At 34.4% G+C, this 11766-nt stretch overlaps 1 long non-coding RNA gene across 1 annotated transcript; it reads right to left on the reverse strand.

Moving 5' to 3' along the window:
* LOC108662975 lies at positions 9539–11355 on the reverse strand. Its single transcript, XR_001928879.1, has 3 exons — positions 11316–11355; positions 10955–11013; positions 9539–9955 (listed from the first exon to the last, which is right to left on the reverse strand). It is a non-coding gene; the product is annotated as an uncharacterized LOC108662975 (long non-coding RNA).

Genomic DNA, 11766 nt, shown 5'->3' on the forward strand with positions numbered 1-11766 from the left:
CGCAAGAACTTAGTCACATGGGCACCAACATGTAATTCAGCCCTTGAAAGAAGCTTTTGTCCCTTCAAACTTTATCTTTTTTGTTGAGGTTATTCCAAAGCCTCTTTTGAACGAGTGTTTGATGTTGCCATCATTCAAGGAATTCCAACAGGAAGTACCTGAGTATTGGAGACCTGGTGAGTTTTGCAAGGTGCTGGTTCTCCACTACAAGTATTTTTGTTTATGGTTTGGTTTGGGATTCACTGGAATTGGATATTTGATTTGGCTAATTTTTGTGTTGAAGCTTAAGCTTGATGGCTGCTACTGAAATGAGTTGAGGTGTGCACTTTTGATATTGATTGAATCAGATTTGGTATTGATGCAACACAATCTTTGATTGTAGGTTGAATTGATGTATAGGATTTGTCATGAACCCTTTTTTTTTTTTTTTTTTTTGTGGAAAGCATTTTTTGTATAGGGATCGGCTGGGATACTTTTGTTTTGTGTTCTGTTTGCAAAGCCCAGATTTTAAGTTGATATGGGTTAAGATAGCAACTTAAAATCTAGAGCTGATCTTGTTTTCTTACAGGGATTGTTTATTCCTTGCTGATAAATGAAATGCTTAATTTTCGAAAAAAAAAAAAACTAGCAATATAAAAATGGAATGAACATATTAATGGTTCAATAAATACCTCAAACAGTGTGAAGCCTAATAACAAATTATAAAGTAAACCTCAACTAGATAAAGTTAAGACCTTTCAACTACAAAAATGGGAGTCAACAATCACAGTGTCTAAAAGATGCCTAGAATTTTAACAGTAAGCTAATCGAATAACCACATATTCTGATGTTGTATCATCCATGATTTATTTGTAATACTTTGAACCAAATCACTAGCTACACCTAAGCCAAATAGCATTAGATAAAGGGGAAGGGAGGGGGGGTTTGAACAAGGTAAAAAGCTCATTATATAAAAAATAATTACTACAATATACATATAAATTTACTACAAAAAAATTGCAGAAAAGATGGTTGCACTAACCTGAATATTCTTTTGTTCATCTGAAACCATGAGACTTAATGTACCTCTGTCAATTAAAGATTCTGTTGCAAAACAATCAAGGGAGCCAAATCCTCGGCCAACAAGCTAAGTTGAGCACCCAGTTCATTCCAACTAAGAAAGTTTATGCTGTTGTGAACATCACCAAGAAGGATAAAATTCTTGACCTGCAGTTGATTTGTACATATTAACTAAAGAATGCATTAAAATGAAGCAAAAAAAGGCAAATAGCTACAAGGAACCATTTTCAGTCTGCAAAGAGTTTAAACTGCATCTATAAAAATTAAAATAAAATAAAAAAGATGGACACAAATAAAGTCAGATTGGTATCCAGGCTTTTCACCTAGAGCATGTCATAAAGATACTGAAGTTAAGCAGCACTTACTATATTTAAGCTTACAACATATAATGGTGGGGCATCATAAAATGCAATGCCATTAAGCTTACTGCCACTCCAATTATGCAGAATAATTTTAGGACCAGAAGCTATCAATAGACGACCTTGAAGGGAGGCTAAAGCAGATATAGCACCTTTTAGCTCCTTTGAATAAACCTATGACACCTAGAGAAGATAAAATTCAATTCATAACTTCAATGGAGATGACAAACTTCATAAAGCAGAAAATAGAATAGATTTGGATAAAACAAGTTGAGGTATCACATAATCCAAAAGTACCAAATTCTGAGGAATATCAGTGTTCCTTCCAACTGAAAACAAAATCACACATCCTCTCGGTGCAACATCGTCTCCTTGAATGTAAGCAATCCCAATAGCCAAAAGGGATTCATTAAATTTTGTGGCAGTATTCTGCAATAAAGCATTGCATAAATCGAGATTCTTTCAAACTGCAAAAGCGAAATGAGATATCCCAAAAAAGACTTGCTAATTACAATTAGAAATTATCCCAAAAAGTAAATATATAGGGGCACAAAATCTGTCCTAATTTTATCACTTATGCAAAAGAAGCAACCTGGCATTGAAAGGTATTAAGTTTGATAAAAGAATATAAAGACAACTTCATAATTAAAAGTCCATTGAAGTACAGTGCACAAGCTTAGGCAAATTTTACTCCCTAATTAAAATTCAATTGAAATACATGTATAGCCTCTGATAAAATGCCCAATCACTGGCAGCTATAACTTTAAGAAGAAAATGAGAAACCATGACCTCTTCATTCTTTAGTCATGATACCTGCTAAAAAGTTTAATAAATCTAATCAATTATTGTGAGTAGGAATTGTGAAATCAACAGCCTGATGCTAATAGCATGCATGCATGGTTGCAGAATTCCAAAAGCACAGAGTTCGATAGAATGAATAGTTTTCAACAATGGAAGTTCATTTTCCAATCATTGGAGGCCAGAAATGACACAATCAGCTTGCCAGTTCTATCCGTAGGCAATATTAGCTTATAAAGGTTTAAATAACAAGCACTGTAGATAGTAGTATCATACCAAAAGGAAATAAAGAAGAGGAAGAGAGCATATACTTACAGGAACTGAAACTATAATTGGGTAAAGATTCCTGTCAGCAAAGTAAGTCACTTGATGTGGAGTGCCCCTCAGTGGAATCTAACCAAGAGATAAAGTTTCTAGTAAGTACAATGACAGAAATAATTATGAAAAAAAGTGAATTTCTTATTCTTGTAAGGTGGGTTAGGGATCACTTTTTGCACTGGCCAATAGTTGTCATAGTTTGATGCAGATGGCATTTGGCAAATCTTTAGAATACGCTAGAAAAATAAAAAATGCAAAAAAGAGTTGGAGCGCTTTTAGCCAGTATGCAAAAGCCTGTTGCTTCAAAATATGAAAGTACCTAACCTGCGATGTAACATTTATGAACCCATGATTACAGCTGACATTATGAAGAACAGTGGAAGCAACAATAGATCCATCACATAGCTACAAAAAAAGAAAACAAAGTAAATGAGAGAAGCACACTTGCTCACACAACATTAAGCAACAATTAAGGATGTGACTTTGTCAACAAGTTGGTAGTGCTTTAATATTGATTCGATTCATAGGGTCGTAGATAAAAAATCTAGCAAACATCTTTCTAAACTAGGAAAAATATTAAATGGCATTTAAATTATTATTTTATTAATAAAAAATGAATTTGCGAAAGAAGATTAAGACAAGGTAGCAAAAAAAAAAAAAATCATCAATTCTCAGACAGGCCAAAAGTCACTCAGTCTAATTTTACCAAGTATTTAATCCAAAGTCAATTTGAGTCTATTTAAAGAATCACATTTCAAAATTATGCAAAATTTGATGAAAAAAATGAATCTACCTTTAGACCGTTAAATTATTTATATCTCACTGTATGACCAACTACATTTCTGACCTGTGGATGAACTCGAAGCTGTTCTCTGAATACAATAAACCAAGCCGGTCTTCACCCAGAGAGGAAGAACCCTTAAGAACCAGTAATATTCTTAAAAATTGTAATCCTTTGGGATAAGGATCCATTTGACATCTCCTCCCTCATGTAAGCATCCAACGGGACATGAATAAATCTCAAATTCCTAAGCCTAGAAGCACTAATATTGCTTAAGCCAACAGAATTTTGTGCAAAAACTGAATCCTCAACTTTAGAAGCATTTTCTGAACCATCAAATAGATAAGCATGATAACAAAGAATTTTTCCATCCGTCAATATTCCAAAAAGAAATGGACAACTGAGATTTCCAGACCATCTCTGCATGGCCAACTCAACAACCTTCAGGTTCTGAACATTTCTTTCCTGCCTTCGCCAGTCAATTCTTCAGAACCTTTATTAATCACTTTCTCAGAATCCTTAGAAGATTCCAGTGTATAGGCATCAACAAGGTGGGTTCTTCCAGATGCAAATTTTTCCACAGAGAAAGCACAATTGAATTTGGAACATCTAATATTTCAAGAGCACCACTTTCATAACAAATGAGACAATATATATCCCCTTGATTATGTGGCCTGCCATCAGCACCATCAATGGACTCCCTGATGCCAGTGGAAAGCCATGCATCGGTACTTGCTTTGTAGAGCCATGGCTCAGGACCTTTATCATGATACAATGTACAGGCAGATACCATTTTCTTTGAGCCTTCAAATGCAGTTGGAGTGTTTATAGAAACAGTGCAAGTAGTGAGATCTGAAACTCAAGGTTAAGCATAAAATCAACAAGAAATCCAAGAATGGAAGCAATAGGATAAAGTACAGTTTTGTAATACAGTAAACACAATAAGTTATGAAGGGTATAGGCCATGGCAAGTAAACAGATTTACAAGTTAAGCCCACATTTAAAATCATCTATGATGAAACATACCTCCAGCAAGGAGCAGAATACTTCCATCAGTCATTCTTAGCAATACATAAGGATCAGCAATAGAAACAGATATCACTGTAGAACTCTCAGAACCAGGGCGAGATTCAGAGTTTGGCAATGGAATACTCAGTTCTTGTGTCATAAAAGAACCACCCAGAATTCAAGCACCACGTTCGAAGACCTCGATAACTCGATGCCTATAAGCGAACATAATGAGACAAATACAAGTTAAAAGTAGTGTTTGAAGCATAATATCTAGTATATTACATGGCTAAATGGAAATAGAAAGGGGAAAGACTGCACTGTTCCAGCACAGAGTTCAAACCTATCAAGCAAGAAAACTCTCTAATGAACAGTAATATTCAGTAATTAGCCAAATTAGACAACCATGGCAATTCACTTGAAGTTACTAAAAACACTCAAGACTATACGTTTGAACATAAAATTAATTTAGACCATAAAATGTATAGTGGGCATGCAAAATTACTTAATGTGAGAGTGGTTGGAAAGGATAAAAGCAGGCAGCATTTATTAGCACCCCTTATAAACTGTAAATCAAGTAAAAACACAATATCAACCAAAAGAAAAAACTATATGTACAGCATCATTATTCTAGAAAATTTGACAACAAACCAAGGCAATAAACTAATTTCAGGTAAATACAGACCATGTAACTGGTCTCACCTTCCAAACAAATTTCCTGCAGCAATTGTTCTTCCTTGAACATAATAGTCCACACTTTCAGTCACTTCTGTCAAAAGATCAGCTATTTCAAGCAACTGTTCATCCTATGTACACCTTCCGTCTACTAAAATGTATAAGAAATTATTTTAACTTATAGAAACTTGCTTCAATAAGTATACTTACGCAACATTCCATGGTTCCGGACCAAGAACTCTTAAGCATGTCAATGGATTCATAGTCCCGGCTCCTACCTGTCATGGCAAACAAAACCTTAATGAAACAAATTGGAACTTGACGAGAATCTAAAAATCAGCAGCGAAAAAAATTTTCGCCAGAAAGAAAAGCAAAAGAATCTAAATCGTAAAAACAATTACCTCTGTGTTGCTGCATTGCTTCACTGCACGTCCAACCGACACCCAATATTCCTACAAATTTAGCAACAATTACACAGATTTTCATTGCCAATAAATAATTTAAAACAATAGTGTAATAGTTGAATGAATGCTTACAAAAGCTGAACAAGCATTGTGAAACTATAGGTTGAAAGAAGCAGCAACTTGATGAGATGTTTAACAAAAGAAATGCAAGCCGTAGTAGTAGTTCATGGAACCTGGAGTCTGTGAATAGCTTGTTGAAATGTGAGAACAGAAGCTTTCTGCGGCTCGTCGCTGGCGTTTGTCGAGGAATTTTATTGAATTGAAGAAGTGTTCACCGCAGAGGCGGTTGATCGACTGAAGCAACGGCGGCGGGTCAAAGGCGGTGGAGCGTTGAGAAGGATAGCGTTCAGCTTAGCGACGCGCAAGAGAGAGATGGGAAGCGTGGGGCTTGAGAGATAGCCATGGTTCTGCCTCTGGCTTTGTGTTCTGAGTCCTGGGTTTTGAAGGAAAACTATATGGGGATGAGGTTTTGAATTTCACCTGAGTATTTAGTAACGCTCAATACTCAATTAACGGTTATTTCACGTGCTTTTGAAATTTGAAAATGATAAATTTTTCATATTTATTAAAAAAATTAAAAAGTCAAAATCCCTTACAATGCATGACGATTTTCTGTAATTTACCAATCGAAAAAGAAATTGTCTCAAAGAAAAATTGGAAGAAACATAACCGGATCTCATTAATGTTCTCATTCTGCAGATTTTATAAAGTTTCTAAATCCTTGTTAAATTTTATTTTTTTTAAATGTAAATCCTTATTAAATTAGCTCTTTTATGAGATAAATTTGAAAAGAATATTATTATATGAGATTAATCTCAAAAGGATATTTTATTGTTTTTTTTAGAGTTAAATATAGGAAGAATTGTATACATTGAATAGATTTATGTTTGTACAAGAATCTAAGAATAAAAGTCCATCGCAAAATTTTATAGCACTATCTCAATTCCTTTTTTTTTATTTTTTAATTTTATTGCACTATTTGGATCCTTTAACCCATTTTTTTAATTTTTTATATTTTTTTTATATACATGAGAAGACATAATTTGTTAGATTAAACACTGTGTATTTTATTAAAATGAAAATTTGAGAGGAAACGTAAATTTCAAAACATTTAAAATGTTTACAACGTAAATTTCCGCCCCCTGTCCGAGGCCATTATGGACTTGCAGAGATTTTGCAAGAAGAGCCTTGCAGCGTTCAAAGTCCCTAAGAGAGTTTTCTTCACCGACGCTCTCCCAAAGACTGCCAGCGGGAAAATCCAACGGAGAATTGTAGCCGAGCACTTTCTTGCTCAAATCTCGACGGCTAAGGTTCCCAAGTTTGGAGCCTAAAGCACACACCATATCTATCTGCGCGCAGTTATATCTTGTGGGAAACGGAAGACCAGCTCCTTTGCTGTGACTATGTTTTACTGTGTAATTATTCTCTTTGTAAGTCGCAGATAAATATTAAAAATAACTTAAGAAGCGGAGAGAGGAGATTTAGTGGCATCTATAGAATATTAGAATTGCTGAGTTTCATATGGTAGAACTGGATTCTGAATATCAGCAATTTAACACTTCTGCATGCTATATACATAGTAGAGTGCCACTGCTACATTGGCTCTCTGTTCCTCGGAGGCAGCCCAAGATATTAACATTTCCGAGACAAATTAATTAAAGCTTAAACAAATTCTAGGACTCTTAAAATTAACATGCCAACAAATTAAAACATTCCACATGGCTCGTCAATTATCATTTCAACTAATCCATAAATCGTATTAGATTTTCTCTGCAATCCCAGTATCAGCCAGCAGAGTGCGAGCTATACAGGGGAAGATCACAATTAATTGTTGCCTGTCATTATAATTAGAAATGGTTGAGTTTTCATTTGTTAGATTAAGTACTCAATTTGTTTCCAAGTTACGGTAAAATCTTGTTTTGCAATCGTTGGGAGAAGCTTCGTTAGCTTCGACGGAATCAAGAAAATGAATTGCTGCCTTTCGTTGAAGCACGGAAATATAAGAAGGATCAAAATAATGGCAATGAGCCATTCCTTCCCTACGTTCACTCATTGTTTGATTTACAACCTCCAGAGGAGAAAAGAAAGCTTGAAGAACCGAAAATCGTGGCATTGTGCTCTGAGCTCTTTACTGCAGACACTGATGCTTCATCCGTAGCTCTGCAATGGATCCTACCAAATTTGGTGAAGTATCCTTGTATTCAGGAGAAGTTGTTCATGGAGATCAGAAGGGTCATAGCAGATGGAGAGCTAGAGATCAAAGAAGATGATTTGTCAAAAGTTCCATATCTAAAAAGAAAACCATTTAGTTCTTATCCAAGGACGGAAGTAGCCAGGGGACATACCCCCAACTTCCCAAGGGTCCTTTACTCTATTATAACTTGGCTTTATACATGCTAAAGATTATAATTTGTCCCTCCAAAGTGAAATGCAAGCTTTGATTTTTTTTTTCTTTCCATTTTGTGTATACTTTTAAAAAAATTGATATCATCATTAGTTTCAAATGCAAATAAATGACTTGATTGATCAAAACTAATGATAGGATAATTGAATTAATCACCGAAACATTCAAAAGTTGTAAAAAATTCTATCTTAATGGATTTTGGTATGAAATCAGTTAATGTAATTTTTTTTTTTACCATTTCTTGAAATATTAGATTCTAATTTGAAAAATTCATAAGTGATATTTTTATTTCGCATCTTCTTTATAAATAATAAAAATTAAGATTTTACTAAAAAATAATAATAATAATAATTAAAATTGAATTGTAAACACTAAAAAAACACACACACACATAATAATGCCACAAGGCCACAAGTTATCAAGTAGCCTAAGAGACAGGTGGCATATATGCCCCCTAATGATGATGAGCAAAAAGGGCAACCATGACCAACAGGTTGTGGAGGAGTTCTTAGGGATAGAAAGAGTAACGTAGTTGGTCTTTTCTTTGGTCTCGTAGGTGTGCTTGAGTCCAATCATGCGGAAGTTCTTGCAATTAAAAATGCCCTTCATTTTTTTTGTTTCCTCTCCATGCAATGGTGTAATATCTTCAGTAATAGAATCAGATTTTTGAGTTGCTCTTTCATGGATATCAAAACCAGAGTCTGTGAAAGATATTTTCTGAAATTGACAGATTACCGAAGTTGATTAAAGACGTGACTTATAGACAGATATACAAGGAAGCTAACTTCTTCGCAGACTCCCTTGCAAAAATGGGAGTGGATCAACCGAGCATATTCAATGCTTGCTGGTGAAAGGCAACCCATTATGTTTGCTGGACTAGAGGAGCGGTTGCTTTTGTTTTCATCTCTACGAGAGTGTTGCTACTTCTGTTCTATCTTATCTCTGTTATTCTTCTTGTGCACAATATTGTCCATGCTTGTATATTCTTATCTGGGAAGCCTCTGCTATTTTTTGTTAGAGAGACGTGATTATGAAACCCCATCCACATGAAAAAAATTGTTTTTTATTTGTATTTCTTTTAACTGTCACAATAAAATGCAGAGAATCTCTTGTTTTTTTAGGAAATAGCAGAGAAGTAATGAAGCCTTTGTCTGATTCCATCTTTCTTTAGTCACTTTCATGGCAAATGCAGGATCCCATATAAAATGAATGATGGGTAGTACCATAGATGAAATTTACAGTAAATGATAATTTCTTTCTTTTTTTTTCTTTTAATTAGCCATCAATTTTGACTTTGTTTGGAGTATTTATTTTTGCTACTTAATATCTATCCTATTACTTGCTTTTACTTGCTGAAAGGTATTACAAAGTAAAAGTATGACTTGTTAATACTGACCAAGTAAATAAAATATCATAAAAAATTAGTAGCTGATTGTTAATGAATGTTGGAATGAGTAGCTCAAGAGGTTTACATAACCATTTTCTTGTTATCAAGAGCAGGATGATGACACTAATAATGATGAGTAAAAACAAATTGTTTATGCTAATAATGATGATTATAAGGGCAGTATTAGTCTACCTTATCAGTTTTTGTACAATTCAGTTTTATTCACCCATTTGATATGAAATCCTCATGCCCTAATCCAGTTTTTCCAAGTGATGATTCAGATCAAATACAAACATTTTCAAAGTAGATAGTGTCGTAGCCCAATTTTAAGGCCATGATCGATGCAAAAACCCAATGAGCTCAACTCACTAAGGCCGAGCAAGCCTACTTACATGATCTTATATGTTAATCCATATTTCTTTAAAATCTGAAATTTCATAATGCTCAATTACAATTCTTTTGAAAACAACTCATCAAACCCAGTCATGTATTCATAATGGCATCATCAACCATTATTTACATACATATAATTTGACAAGCGAATTTCAACATTTCACAACAAATAGTCATATACACATAATTAAAACTTGACTGTCAGCAGAGTGACTTTAGATGGGAGATATGGCTACTGAATGTCAAAGTAACTGGCCAAAAGATGGGAGTACGCGGACGCCTCAATCTATGTCTCAACCACCCATGAATCTGAAAACATGAAGTTGAAAACGTGAGTACAAACTCAATGAGTGAACCTAGGAAGGGAACAAGCAACTTTAAGGAAGGTTTAGAAATCATGATGCACATCTTTGAAAACAATGCAACTTAGTTCACGTTCTTATTAAAATCCCTCCATCAAACCCCAGGTTATTAAATCATTTCATAATGAAGGAACCATATTTAGCATGAAATTGGAAAGAGAGAGGATTTCCAGCAATCATCCAAGCAAGACAGTATAAACAGAATGTTTCTTGCCGCAATAAAATCAATTCACAAGTAAACGAAAAATTTTCAAGATTCATCATGCCATGTAATCATATCTTATAATCATAATCTTTCTATTGCATGTACATATACTTAAGCATATATCAATTAGCATACCACCACATCGGCTCCAGCTCATGTGCATCCCCCCACATCGTGCACATAGCCGGAGACCTCATCTCGCCTAGCTCATGTGTATCCCCCTCCATCGTGCACATAGCCGGAGTCATCATGTGCATCCCCTCACATCGTGCACAGTCAGTGCCATCGTGTATATCCCCCCACATCGTACACACGGGCACTATCATCATCCACCTCCCTCACCACGCCATAACCGGCATGTGCATTCCCCCACATCGTGCACACACACGGTTATAATCATCATATACAATATCAATTATCATGCACACCACATATATATAAATATATATGTATATATATATATGTATGTATATATATATGTATGTATATATATATATGTATGTATATATATATGTATGTATATATATATGTATGTATATATATATGTATATATATATATATATACACCACTAAAATGTAATAGTGCATAAATCCATAACCAACCACATGTCAAACATAAAGGCAATTTCCAAAGGCTTGTCCCAAGGCACTTGTTTTTAAGAAAAGCTGGATAAATCATTCAAACGTTTGTGCAATTTCATTCACATTCCCAAAACAAGTTTTGAAATGCAGTTCACTCACCTGACAAAACTAGCACCACCAAGGTTCTAATTCAAGTAGTCCCGAAATACCATTAAAACCTATATTTATCAATAAACCATAACAACCTCAATTAAGTCATAAATTAAATCTAATAATTCTAATGAATTTACATTAGGCAATCTACCCTCTAACCTAACATTTAACCTAAGTTTCTAGTATAATTCACAAACCCATTTGGCCAACTATTCCAATTTAAAATTTCGTTACTTGGATGAGCTTGGAGGCATGAAGATCAACAAAGAACCTAATCTTTCCAAAAAAAATAATTTGAAAAAAATTAGGGAATAAATCTGAAAATATAACCATAAATTCAAGAATTCCAAAAGTTGGAAATATATACCTTTCAACCTTGAAAATGAAGATTTGAAGCCCAAAAATCCAAGTGTTGTTGAAAGTGAAGTAGAAATAGAAAATATAAGAAACAAGGAGAGATTTTTTTTCTCTCTCCTAGTGTTTAGATGTGCTGGAAATTGGGGTTAGAAGCTGCAAATTTAGTGCCCAAGAAGTTAGGAGAAGGAAGGAATAGGAAAAGAAAAGAAATGAAAAGAAAACAAGAAAAAAATCCCATGAAAAATTTGATTTTCATGGAGGTGGAACGAAAATGGCATTGGATGGGTGAGGAAGAAGAAAAAAGTTGCTGGAAGCTTGAAGAAACTGCTGGAAATTTGAAGAAGTCACTAGAAACTTAGATATTTATGCCTTATGTTTATCCATTTTCTCATGAAATTATCAAAATGCCCTTAACAAGGTCATTTTATCTTTCCATTGCCTTTATACAATCTTTTTACTTC

The sequence above is a fragment of the Theobroma cacao genome, chromosome 7 (genome assembly GCF_000208745.1).
Source record: "Theobroma cacao cultivar B97-61/B2 chromosome 7, Criollo_cocoa_genome_V2, whole genome shotgun sequence".
Lineage (NCBI taxonomy): Eukaryota > Viridiplantae > Streptophyta > Magnoliopsida > Malvales > Malvaceae > Theobroma > Theobroma cacao.